The sequence below is a fragment of the Suricata suricatta genome, chromosome 5 (assembly GCF_006229205.1).
Source record: "Suricata suricatta isolate VVHF042 chromosome 5, meerkat_22Aug2017_6uvM2_HiC, whole genome shotgun sequence".
NCBI lineage: Eukaryota > Metazoa > Chordata > Mammalia > Carnivora > Herpestidae > Suricata > Suricata suricatta.
In genome coordinates this window covers 38,318,709-38,333,358 of record NC_043704.1, presented here as the reverse complement: position 1 = coordinate 38,333,358, position 14,650 = coordinate 38,318,709, and the positions used below count along the sequence as shown (strand labels likewise).

The window sequence follows — 14,650 nt, the reverse complement described above, 5'->3', positions numbered from 1 at the left end:
CTCTCTTCTTTAAATAATACATACTAACACACATTTGTACTATAGCCATCAGGAATGAGAGAAGATAAATTAAACAAAACAGTGAGTGTTTTTTTTTTTTTTTTGCTATGGAAGTTGTGTAGTATAATGTAGTTGTGGGGGAGAAATCTAAATATTAATCTGTTTATTTTATTATCCGTGTTCTACTAAAAATAGTTTAAAGTTGGCATCAAAATACATGCAATATAGCACTTTTAATCACATTTTTAAAAAGATAAATGTTCTAAAAGAAACAATAGATAAAATTTATTGCTGATATGTTACATACTGCTCAGCTACAGGGGACATAATTCATAATGTGTGCAATCATGCAGCAGCCTGATAAAGTTCATACACAACATAAGTTTAACATTTCTAAGTTTCAAGCACTATTTTATATGCTTTATGTGTCAGCCAATTTGATCACTGATACTACCCTGTGACATAGTCACTATCTCCTTTATACAAGAAATTGAGGAGGAATGTGACATATTGGATTTAAACCCAGGTCTACTTGATCACCAAAGGCATACATTTAACCTCCTAAAAATAGAAAACATATTTGGATTTCTAGGAGTCAGTTCAAAGAAGAAAATAGTCAATTAAAAAGTCACAGTGTTCATTATGTAGGATAAAGTTTTTTATGAAAACCACACATTCCTGAAACTGAGGACAGAGGTTAAGTTTGCCTGTTCTTCCTAACAGAAGGGACAATACTAAAACAATGGTCAGAATACAGCTACAGAATCCTTGTCATTTTCAATTGCCACTAACTTGGTTGTCAAATGGGGCTGCATAGATTGCGTGAAAGTACTAAAAGTTTATAATTTCTACTATAACTAATCTAAGAACAAAAATTCAACACTTTCAGAAACTAAGCTGATGTTTTAAATTTTGCATCATTAGGGTGCCTGAGTGGCTCAGTCGGTTGAGCGTCCGGCTTTGGCTCAGGTCATGATCTCACGGTTCGTGGGTTTGAGCCCCACATCAGGCTCTGTGCTGACAGCTAGCTCAGAGCCTGGAGACTGTCTTCAGATTCTGTGTCTCCCTCTCTCTCTGACCCTCACCTGATCATGCTGTCTCTCTCTTTCTCTCAAAAATAAAAAATAAGTAAATAAAATAAATAAATAAATAAATTTTGCATCATGAAGGTGAGATGCTTTCCTCCGAAATCCGCCCTATGACCATAGTATAACTGAACGTCTCAGCCTAGCATGCATGTTGTATCTCCACTTAGAGAGAAGACTTTTTCTGATCAGTCTTAGGTCAAAGCAGAGACAGTGCATTTTATTTGTTTGAAGGCAGGGGCTGATTATTACTTTCTTTATATTGCTTCTAAAGTATTAGAATATTGCTAGAAACAGTTTTATAAAACAAGTTCATCTACTCCCCAGTTACTAGACATACACACACACACGCACACGCACACACCCACACACCCACATAATACTAATAAAGTAGCATGTCTCTATGAGATATTACTGAGTATCTAAGATAGATACTTGTCTATGAGCAAATTTCCAGTGTTTTCTAGAAAGGAATGTATTGTTTAGGTATTAATACTTTCACATTGATTCAAATAGGAGAGGCAAGTTTATATATATTCAGTTCAAAATATAGGAAATGTTCAATTCAAGTCAGATTTTACAATGTAAAGCAATGATTTAGAGATTACATTCTATTATAACTTTCCATGAATGTAGTTGTTTTTAAAAAAATATTTCTACTTATTTACATTTTGCTTCACAAAATTATTCATTTTCACTTGCTTCTTGATTGCCTGAAACTCACTTTAAGTGAGATTTAAAATAGAAGATGCTGTCACAGTGAAACTTCTTATATACACTTAGTGGACATATTATTTTTAGAGTGAGGAAAAAGGTAGAGAAAATTTTCCTAACTTAAAATATACCTCAAAAAAATTTGACGGGTTCATAAATTGGTTCTCATGTTTTAAGTCGGATAATTAATCAATCACCTTTGAGACACCTAAATAAAATGTATAATTTCTTATTTTGTACACTTCTTTTTGACATTTTCTTGATGGGATCTTATGTACATGAAACTGTATTAAAAAAATCCTTGAGGGGCACCTGGGTGGCTCAGTCAGTTAAGTGTCAACTCTTGGTTTTGGCTCAGGTCACAGTCTCACAATTTATGAGTTCGATCCCCACATCAGGATTCTCTCTTTCTCCCAATCTCTTCTCCTCCCCTTCTCATGTTTTCTCTCTCTCTCTCTCTCTCTCTCTCTCTCTCTCTCTCTCTCAAAATAAATAAACTTAATAAAGAAAACTTTGAAGCTACATGTAACAAATATTTGCTATATATATTTATGGATTTGTTAGACATTTGCAAAATTCAAATTTGGAATGTTATATCAAGCAATAGTTTTGATTAATTAACAAAGTGAAGTATTAAACAATGTTTTTATTTAAAAGCACTGATGCCTTACTGTCATTCAAATGTTTTTACACAACTCAAGAGAGATTTGGAGAGCTAGCCTTCAGCTTCTAACATTTCTTTTTGAACCATATTCCATTCTATACGTTTTAGTGGTCATTCAAGTACTTACTTATAAACAACTTGGAATCTCTAAATCAAAAGAAAATGTGTAAGTAAAAAAGAATTTAAATAGGGAAAGGTTTTAGAATTCTTAAATTTAAATTAATTCTAAATAATGTAAATAATATTTAATTTTATATAATACTCCACTGAAATTTTCCCAGTACATAATCTTATTGGATTTTCAAAAGATATAAATGTTTTATTATCCCTGTCTTAGAGCTGAGGAGACATTGTCCTCTCCAATTTTACATATCTAATAAATGGTCATTTAAAACCTGGATTTTTTGTTGTTGCTCCCTAGGGAGAGTAGAGATAAAATCACAAAGAGAGATGAGGATATTTTTAAATCAAGATTATTTTGGTGAGAGGAGTAGAAAGGTGGTATACATCAAATATGGTAAGACTTAAAAAGTGAGCATATTTGTGCTCCAAAATGGTTTCACTTATCTCATTAATAATTGCCACAATTTATACGTCTGTGAGGTACCCTGAAGATGTAGCATTCCGTCAGCAGACACTATTAGCAAATGTCACATTGCAGTTTTATTCATATATAAACAGAAGCCTCAGGAGACAAAGATGAAACTTCTTACATGAAAGATTATACACTCTAAATGTCAGTCTCTTAAAATACTCTAAACCCTTCTTAAAGATAGTTAATGAAAATAGTCTAAAATGTGCTTCAAATTACATTTGAAAGTCTTTTTTGTTTCTTCTAGACCAACAGGTTGGCAGAAGTTCCAGAGCCAAACAACTCTATGAGCAATTATAAACAGTGTTATTCAATGAGCATAAACAGAAGAACTCCATGAGGTATGAATACCCTGGCATGGTACCATCTGCAATTAAGAACACCATAACCCAGCTAATTGTTTTTGTTCATGATGGCTAGTGAATCTTCGTCCAGCTCCTGAATTTGCCAGATGTATTCTGATTGGCATATGTTAGATCTACACATATGTGACACTTTGAGCTATACATCTTGCATCTCTGCAGAATGTTTAAGTATTTACCTTACATCTCAGCACTTTTCAATGGAGTCACAATTATTCAACATCTAGTTCACAGATCCCAAAGTCTGCATTTAGAAGATAGTTATTTTTCAGGTGAGTTATTTCTCAGCATCCTAAGGTAGTTTTCATTTTTCAGACATGAATTGGTAGATCAGTATACTTCTTACATATTTTGCTCCTCCCATCCTAACATTTATAATATCTAAGTGTTTATATCTAGATCTTTTTAAAGAATGTATCAATGTATTTCCCTGTCTTATAGAAAAATATGCAAGTATGTATGTTAAAATTATTTCTGGTGGGCACATACATGTAAACACATGATTTGATGTTCTGAAGATAAATTAATCACATATCTTACTACCATTGTATAGTTAGAGTGTAGAATAAAGATTCTATAAACTTTTAAAATCAGGCAATAGACTCTAGGAGTATCAATAATAGGACCAGACTGTAGAGTATCAGAGTTGTTCATTTTCTGAGTTAATTCCATCCTTTTATAAGATAGGTCATAGGATGTTCTCTCCCACAGGACTTCTCATCAACTTGAGGGATTTCTCATCTATAAGATTTATGTTGTATAATTATTATAATCAAAGTCCATCTCTTTAAACTCTTAAATACAGAGAACAAACTGGGGGCTGATGGGGGATGGGGGAGAGGGGAAAATGGGTGATGGGCATTGAGGAGGGCACTTGTGATGAGCACTAGGTGTTATATGTAAGTGATGAATTGTGGAAATCTACCCTCAAAATCAAGAGCACACTCTACACACTATATGTTAGCCAATTTGACAATAAAGTATGTTTAAAAAGCCCATCTCCTTCAAAAGAAAATGTGTAAGAATGTGAACACTATTAATGCGACAGAACTATACAGTTAAAATGTTTTATACTGTGTTATTTACCACAATAAAATGGTGCAAGAAAGAGAGAGAGTACATAATGCTTTCTAAATTATTTACATACAAAATGCACTTAATAGATTTGAACAACTAAGTTTTTAGAACCACACTAATCAATGTTAATAGGGACAAAAGACATACCAAGATCTAGAATTATTTACAATCTTATTGTAATTGTAATTGTAAACAATCAATTAACAAATGAAATGTTTCTAAAGAAATTCAGGGAAAGATACTGTTAAAATATTTTGGGGCCTCATTAAAGACCTGAACAAATACAAAGCAGCTATGACTTATGTAAGATCTGGGTTCTGTGGGTACAGAAAGCATATTTACACTAATAGGGGAGTTCCCCTTCTCTTTGTTTCCCAGCATATGTGGAGCTCTCCAAAGCATCACACATAACAGGGATCATCATAAATGATCCCTTGGGATCAATCATTTATGTGGAAGATTTTAGCCTCTTGCTTTATGTTTAGTGAACTCTGCCTCTGTGGTTTCATATGTAAGCAAAGATCTTGACTCAAAACCTTGGAATTCTCTCTTTTTAAAAATTCACAGGAAAATGAAAATTGCCATTAGAATCTACTTGTGAATTCTAGTGCCCTGTAAGGATTGGGATTTTGTTCAAGGGTCATAGTGGCTTGTACATAGATATCAAGAAAACTGAAAATAGCACTCATCTATAAATATCCCCTCCCCCCACCTTTCAAACTACTGGCATTTTTATTTAAAATTTTTTAATGTTTCTTTTTTTATTTTTGAGAGAGAGAGACAGAGTGTGATCAGATGAGGGACTGAGAGAGAGGGAGACACAGAATCCAAAGCAGGCTCTTTAGGCTCTGAGCTGTCAGCACAAAGCCCAATGAACCACGAGATCATGATTTGAGCCTAAGTCAGGCACTCAATTGAGTGAGCCACCCAGGTGCCCCACTGGCACTTTTAAGGAAAAACAAAACTAATGGTTTTATTCTTACCTTAAAACAATGAATATATTGCTATTCAATTATACTAGATCATATGTTTTTAGCATTGCAAAAGTGAGTCCTATGTAATACAGTCTTAAAACAGTTTTACTTGACTGATTTTAAGATTTGTCATGCCTTGTTCCAAACTATTTACAATTTTGGGGGCTCCTGGGTGGTTCAGTTGGTGAGCATCTGACTTTGGCTCAGGTCATGATTTTGTGGGTTTGTGGGTTCAAGGGCCATGTGGGCTCTGTGCTGACAGCTCAGAGCTTAGAGCCTGCCTCAGATTCTATATCTCCCTCTCTCCATCCCTCCTGCCTGCTCCTTCTCTCTCTCTCTCTGTCTCTCTCAAAAATAACATAATCAATAAAAAAATAAAATCAACCAGATATAGATTTTATAGGCATATATCCATTCTAAAAATATTCTATGAAAATAAATACATGAGGAATTCATAATTTTATACACTTAGGATACTCTAGTGTCTTTTCTCTTTGTATAGTTTTTGTGCCTTTATAATTTAATCATATCAATTGATTAGTTCAGTTTTGGTCTCATGCTTTAACTAAATTACATTTTCCCCCCACAAAAATTCCATATTCTTGTGATATGTGGAATCATTTTCTAAGTCATAAAAGTTCTACAACAGTGGTGTGGGTAGGTAGGTATTTGACTTAATATCAAATTTCCATTTTAGTCTACTCACTCAACTCCTGAAAATCAATACTACTATAAGCAGATTTTACAGCAAGTACTCTGCCAGATTTGCTATTGTTTGAATGAATTTTATGTGACATTGTCCTCTTAACCCCAGCAGAATTTCACATTCCAATAATTTATCAAGTTCATTTTCTAGGTGACTTTTACATTCTGGCACAGTTGTGTTGCCTAATAATTTTCTGATAAATAGAATCTTATTTTCCCATGTGATATTGGAGCATCAGTTTTAATTTATAAATTGAGCAAGATAATAGAAACCAAATGTTACAGTATTGTGCTGTGTTTATATATCCAGAAAACTGATTAGAAAATGTAAGGACATGATTGCCCTTCCTGTACAAAAACTTCCTTGAATAAATGTTATTAAGTCACAAGTTAGATATTTCTGATCACTGGATAGCTTTGCAGTGAATAATAGCATGGATACTGACTGGCATATTTACATGTGGACAAGTCTCTGAAATGAGGTAGGCAGGGACGCCTGGGTGGCTCAATTGGTTAAGTGTCTGATTCTTGATTTCAGCTCAGATCACAATCTTATGGTTGTGAGATTGAGCCACAGGTTGGACTCCAGGGTAGGGGTGGAGTCTGTTTAAGATTGGCTGTCTCATACATCCGTTCCCCCTTTAATCACAGAGAAAAAAAAAGGAAATAAAGGAAAAAGATGATCTATATAGCTTAGATCAGGCTATAAAATATGAAGCCAGTGTATTTTCCTGGGAAATTAATAAAAATGGTACTAGCAATTCTTAAAATCCTTCCATGTGTTAGGAATTATGCTAAACACTTCAAGGATGCTGATTCAAAGTAGTTATTATTATTATAATATTATATTAATAGTTATGAAAAGGATCATAAGACCACTAATCAAACTCAAGTCCAGATGTTTTTTATTCCATGTTCCCACCAAACTATAGGGTTTAAGTCAAGAATTCATCCTATCCTTAGTGAACATTACCTAGCTTCAAGTACCAAGGCTGACATAAATTTATGGGAACATCTTTACCTTTACTGGACCTCTGTTCTTTCACTTAGAATCTGAAATATTTTTTCAAAGTTTTCTTCAGAATTTTCTTGATTATCTCCCTACCAAATCCTTTTATTCTTTCTTACTTGTTCCTGCATTTAATCAATGGGAAGTAACAGTTCTCTAAAATTGTAAGGCTGATATAAGGAAGTAGAAGCAAGATATTTGGTAAATTTGAGTAGAGTCTCAAACTCTAAATATCTGCATACTGCTTATCTTTAAAAATCCAGCACTTGACACAATGCCTGTCCATAAAAAAGGACAGGTTTGATATATTTTCATTGAAAGAAGGAACAGACGAACAGATGGTTTTGTTCGTGGCTGTATCCCCAATGCCGAGAACAGGAGGTGGTAAATAGAAGGCACTCAGAAACATTTGACTTCCTCCTGTTCTGAACTTTAAAACAATTTTATATAACTCAAGGTCCTATTATTATGGAGGATGAAATCAGAAAATATGTAAAATATGCAAATAAGAAAATATGTCAAAATGTTTACATTTGATGTTGGAGCTGGACTCATGGGGCACTGCCATACTACTTACTGTACATTTTGAAGTTTAATTCTTATAGCTAGTTGAGTAGCTATCCACTCATAGCTAATATAAATAAGCAACAAACCACAGCAGTTTGGTGACTGAGAGTTGAGACCATTGCTCTTTGATCAAAGCAGGAGGGAGTAAAAGAAATGCCTCATTGTGAAAAAGGGAAAGGAAAACACCCTGTACTTGCACAATGCAGCATTTGAATTGGCACTCTTTGCTTTCAATTTCAGCACTGACTTTTCAGTCCTTCCAATTTCCTCCACCAGGCATGTCTGCCTCTCAAGTGGCGACGGCTCCCATAGCTGTGCTTTGGCTGTATTTGGCAGGCATAGTATATGAAATTAGCCAAGCGCTTGAATCTGGGTCTTTTTTTTTTATTATTATTCATTCTTTCTTTCCTCTATGTTCTTAAATCAATGTTTAGTACTTCAGCTCATTCCTTGGCAACTTTTATCTTGCTTGAACCACCATCAATAATGGTATTAACACAAAGTGACTACTGCCAGAAACTCAGGTTCTGTGGCGTCAGTGGCCTTGCTGGTCATCAAGCCAGTGCACTTGCTGCTGGTGCAGAATCAGGCTGTTGATAAAACTGTAATCCCCTCATGGTTAACCAGCTTAGCTTTGAAAGCAACTCCAGGCATGTAGGAATGTTTCATGGAAAGAGTGAAGACATTCCCAGGATTTTTTTTTCTATAAGCTTTCTTCTACATTTCTTTAATCCATAAACAATCATTTTTATTCATTTCAGAACTGGTAGATGGGTGAGTTAATTCTCTAACCTGGAACTATGACTCAGAGAACTTCTTCCCATTTCCAAGGCAGTTTAGCTGTCAACATAGACATGTTTATATTAATTTGTTTAGGGAGGCTTATGAGGAAGAGTTAGGGGTAAACCTTCTCTCAGGCGGGAAGCTCTAATCTGATAATTTCTTCATTCCTTAAACATTTAAATTAATAATATCATCCAAACAATTGCCATCACTAAATAGAATTTCTCTCTACCTACATTTAAACAAATCTTGGCTTGTTTGCAAGCACAACAGAAGTGAAGTTTGAATGACTGATTCAGAATTATGGCTCAGGTAATAAAAAAATACTTTTGTAAAAAATTGTATGTTTGTTCTGGTTGCATCCATACAAGAAAAGAAAAAGCTAAAAACATATTTATATATAATTCCTCACAAGACCTGTCTGATGGAAACAATCTGTGGCTTATGAATTGGTTAATATATACTAATTTAGGAGCTAAAGAAAACATTAATTGTCCACATCACCATAAAATGTAGACCACAGTCTGATAAAATGGAAAGAAACCTAAGAAGCTAGGACATTGCCACTAAGAACTTGAATAAAAGGTATACAAGATTTTATGTTTATCAAAGTAGATGTCTTTTTTATATATAAAAGGAAAATATGAAAAAATAAATCACTTTTCTATATTAAGAGTAAGACTATTACCAAATATGATTTAGATAAAACATATATATTCTTATATCTAGTCCTTATTTATACCACATATGTTGATAAATGTATAAGATGTAACATAAACAAAATAACAGACAAATAAATGCACAGTAAAATTCAACAAGTCTCAGAAAAGAGACTAGATGGAAAGTATTTAAAAATACCCAAGAAAGTGCATGCATAAACAAAAATATCATGGCCAAAACAAAGATAATTTAATCTAACTCTCATATAATCAAATGCATACTTATCAGTCTTTTCCTTGGCCTTTACAAATGGGTTTGGCTCACTGTCTATTGAAGAAAATCCATTTCTGGCAAAGGTTCTATACACAAGAGATCTAGTTTATTTTGATAAAATTAAAATTTAAAGACCACTTCTCTCCATGATTGTTTTGGTTCCTGTAAGACTTCCAAATGAAGGAGATGCTTTAAACATATGGATGGGGTTAAGATGCCATCTGTACCCTGCGTGGGACCTCATACATACTAAATTTTGGGATAGCTTTTCAATCAACACTTCTGTAAACTAAGAAGAAACAGATACTCAAGCTTTAGTTGTAAAAACAAGTTATTGATACCAGTAACCTAAGGATGCAAGGATATAACGTACAAATACACATATACATAGAAGATATTCTAGAAAATGTTAGTGTTAAAAACTCATGGGGTTATTAGAACCAGAAATGTACGTCTGCTGAATTATAAAGTAATTCATTGTATGTTTAATAAATTGTGTAGTATGATAAAAGCACCATCATGCTAACTATAAGCCATTTTGAAAAGAAAATTTATTCTATGTTTTATATGACAGAATCAGCATCATTATTATCATCATTTATTTTCTTTTCCCCAAGCAGAGGATCTAATGTTAGCCAGTGTTTGCTACAAACCACGAAATTAGTCCATCTTTAGTTTAAGGTTTAAAAAATAGATGCAGAGCAATAGATTCAGGCTTCTTCCTCCAGATACATTTATATTTCTTATAGTAAATTGAGTGTATCTAATGAGCACTGCATGAGCATATGAATTACTGATAAACATTATTGTGGGATTGAGGGATGCTTGGGTGGCTCAGTCGGTTAGGCATCTGACTTAGGCTCATGTCATGATCTCGCAGCTCCTGAGTTCGAGCCCTGTGTTAGGCTCTGTGCTGATGTCTCAGAGCTTAGAGCCTGCTTTGAATTCTGTGTCATCTCTCTCTGTCCCTCCCCTTCACCTGCTCTCTCTCTCTCAAAAATAAGTAAACATTAAAAAATTTTTAAAAATAAAAAAGAATCACAAATTGGGTTTTATGCTAGTGATAATTATATTTAATTGTGTTTGATTTTGCTAAGAAACTCTTGCCCACAAATAAAAAAGAAGTATTATTGTTATTATTATTATTATCATTATCATTATTATTGAAGGAATAAATTGAACAGGGTAAGTACCAACTTTATTTTTTCTATTATTTTGAAAAATTAGAAGTCTACTATTTTAATAATTGTTGGTTATTATTATTCTCATTCCTACCTCAGCTCTCTGATCTCTGTCCTCTCTAAATTCACAAGCAGCAGAGATAATTTTCATCTTAGTTGCAATTAAATACACAAGTTTTAAGTATACACAAGTGTGTATATGATTGAATGCTGCTTTTAATCTACATTTTATTTTTATTTACTTTTCATCTATCACTTCGGCTCATTCTTATATGAAACCTTGAGGCAGTAAGGGCAATTCTCATTATAACATAATTGTCCCCTCTTTTCTCTAAAAGGAAAAAAAAAGAATATACTTGTTGATTTATAACTCTTCATCCTGCCCTGCACTGATCTCTTTTTCTAGTTTCTGTTATGCAGTCACAAGGTTACCACAAAGTGACATGAAAATGGTATTAAAATAATAAAGCCAATAATTCAGAATAAATGGTTTAGGAGTCCTGCTTGAATACCTTTCAAATTCGTTCATGAATAAAGAGCCTTATTTTATTGGACTAAATATATTGTCAAAATCTAGAAATTTATTCACATTGACACTGTGAATTATTTTCTAAGTTCAGTAATTTTGATGCCTGTCCAGATTTGTAAATCACCATATAGTTGCCTAAGCATGCACAGGACATTATGTACATTGTAAAATGATCAGTAAATGATTTCCTGTACTATTGTTCTTAATGAGAGAATACAAAGTTATTCAGAGGGCTATACATGTGAAATAAATCATCTCTCTGCTGACTTAGAGCAATCTATACTTTCTCTCAACTGATCTGATGAACATTAAAATAATGTTTGGAGGGAAGTTTCAAAATGTAAATAACTACTGCTACACTTGTAAATTGCATGGATTTTATAATTTATTTTTATTATATAATTCTTTTAATTTACCTTAAAACAATGGTAACATTGTTTAAGGTAAATCTGTGGACATTCAAAAAGCTACAGTATAGTGTTTGAGTTATACTTTTAAAAGTATATAAAGTAAAATATATGTCTATAAGAATATATATAATATATACAGATAATATATATTAGTCACCTTTGGGGGCTTACTCTGAGTTTTAGTTAAACATGAAAATCTATAAATATTTTTAAATATTACTAAACCTTAAAATATTTAAATATTAAAAATACATATTTCAAACATAAGAATATTTCCTCTATCTTTCCAATTCACAAAATAAAAGTCACAATACAATCTATAACTTAGTTGTGTGTGTGTGTGTGTGTGTGTGTGTGTGTTGCTACTATTGTTAATAAAGAATAATTGAAATCAAAGTATGTGAAACCTGTCCTATGTGTAACTTTGGAGAATTTATTTAAAATACCTTGTGAAACAAAGGACAATCGCAAGGGTATATACTCTGTAAGAAATTATAGGTGATTTTACGTCCCATATAATTTGTTCTTTTTTCCTAGCAAACGTACTGAACCATTTAAAGGTATAACATAGAATACAAATCAAAATAACATCAAATTTCAAGGCTGATTCATTTTCTTCCTGCTTTCATACATATTATCTTAAGACATAGTTACTTTGGTTATATAAATTGTTTTTAAATCAATTTGAGTCATAAAGAAAGACAACAAATTCTACTATACAGTCCATTTTCTTTTCTTTGCCACTATTTTTTATCCGTATCCAGACCAAGGTAGTTATTTTAAATCAAGAGTAACAGCATCTAAAATCTTGTGGAAAAAGTGTTACTTTGCATCTTAAATGCCAAGCAAGAAATGCGGAGTGTAACAGAAACAACATAGATTACTTTAAACTGTTGAAAGCATCAAATAGACTGGTAATTATCAAAGGACATGTTCACACACGTAAGTATAGTGTAAGCCACCTATAAAATATTTTTTCTATATAAAATAATCAGAAAATTTGTTTAACTATTTTACTAAATGATTTACCCTAACTCTAGATTTTAATATTTTAATTTACATGTAAAAACACAATGAAAGCACTGGAATACTTAGACATTTTAAATAAGATTATCAGAGTTTAATTTTAGTAAAACAATGATTTGTATTTTTTTTTAAAGATAAGTACAGGTAGAGTTAACTCACATCAATTTCAAAGCAACTAAAGTTTAAAATTACTTTATGTCCTTTTATTTCGATTCAGTCAGTTAAGAAACTGAATCTTTGTTTTGGCTCAGGTCATGATCTCATGGTTTGTGAGTTCAAGCCTTGCCTTCGGCTCTGGGCTGGCAGCATGGAGCTTGCTTGGGATTCTTCCTCTCCCATTCTCTCTGTCCCTCCCCTACTTGTTCTCTCTCTCTGTCTCTCAAATCTCAAAAAAAATATTAAGAAATTAAAAAAATGAAATCTCATTTACTGAGGTCTCAAATACAATAACATCATAGAACACAGATAATATTAATTTTTAATAAATGGATCAATTAGTAGATCAATTTACTATTTATCACATTGATATTTTATTCCAACATAAACTATAACTTCATTTTCATTTCTGATTAAAATAGTAATATGAATAATCTGTTTCATACCTGTTGGTGGTAAAGTTTATGGATGCTCATTCCTAGAGGGAAAAGTGAACCTTCTTATATATTTAATATTCTAATAATTTTAAGAGTTTAGTTGATTTCTAATAGTCTTGTTAATAACTAGGGCGCTGGAATCGTCTTCACTCCTAAATGTGCATATAAAAATGTAGATTACTGGGTCCCTCATTAGTCCTGGATCAGAATCTCTATCGTAAATAAATGCTAAGAAGAAGGTATTTGCACAATACTTTCCCCAGGATTCTTATGTACACCAGAGTTTGAGAACCACGTACATATTCCAAACATAAAGAATATTGAGGCCAAATTGGTTAATTTTCTAGAACAACAGTAAATAGTCCATGAAGTAAAGTGGCTCAAATCAGCTTTTCTCAAAATTAGCCAGGGGGCATCTGGGTAGCTCAGAAGGTTAAACATCTGACTCTTGATTTGATTTCGTCTCAGGTCATGATCTCACAGTTTGTGGATTTGAGCCCAGAGACCAGCTCTGTGCTGACAGTGAGAAGGAAGGAGCCTGCTCATAATTCTTTCTCTCCCTCTCTCTTTCTGCTCCTCCCTCATTTGTGTGCTCTCTCTCTCTCTCTCTCTCTCTCTCTCTCTCTCTCCCTCTGTCAAAAATAAAGAAATAAAAAATCCCAGCCAGGCCTGTAGCACCTGACAATCATATATCCATGGGAGAATTATGCTCCTAGAAATTAATGTTTTTCCCTGTATATAGGTAAGAAGAATTATATCCGACACTCCTTTTTTTTTAAAGGTGAAACACAGTGAATTAGCTGAAGTATTTGATACATAGTTATTACTATCAGTATCATCAACTTCTTGGTCCTAATTTCAACCCTGTTATAAAAAGTATGTCCAGATTTTTTTTTTCAGAGTTAGTTATCTACAGACTTAGCTATCCCTGGTATTACTTATGTAAGGTTGGCCAAATAATCGTACCTTAATTATGGAAAATAAATAGGGTTCTAATAATATAACATTAATCATATATACCAAGACACATGTAGACAAGAACATTAAAAAAGACAATGATATTCATTCTTAAAGAAATATATAATTGTAAAGTCCCTGTTCAGTAAGATTGTCCTGAATAACTTAAGTCTTCCTAAAAGGATATCAAAGTGATTTAATTATTATTGTAAGTTTTTTGAATTCTGATATTTGCTAAAGTACACCTGTCTCCAATTTATTTTTTAAATGTCGTAGTTAAATGTCGTAGAACTGAACTCTAATTTTAGTTGTGCTTCCTAATTGTTTGATCTTTAATGAGTACCAATTAAATACCTATAAATAAAATGTTTGGATTTGTCTAAAGTCTTTTTTTTCCATAATATTTTATTGTCAAATTGTTTTCCATACAACACCCAGTGCTCTTCCCCTTAAGTGCCCTCCACCATCACCACCACCTCTTTTCCCCCC

The 14,650-nt window shown here is 32.9% G+C and overlaps 1 protein-coding gene across 3 annotated transcripts in view; it reads right to left on the bottom strand.

Moving 5' to 3' along the window:
• CADM2 (cell adhesion molecule 2) overlaps window positions 1-14,650 on the bottom strand; it is a 1,075,698-nt gene that overhangs the window by 488,098 nt on the left and 572,950 nt on the right. The window lies entirely within an intron of this gene.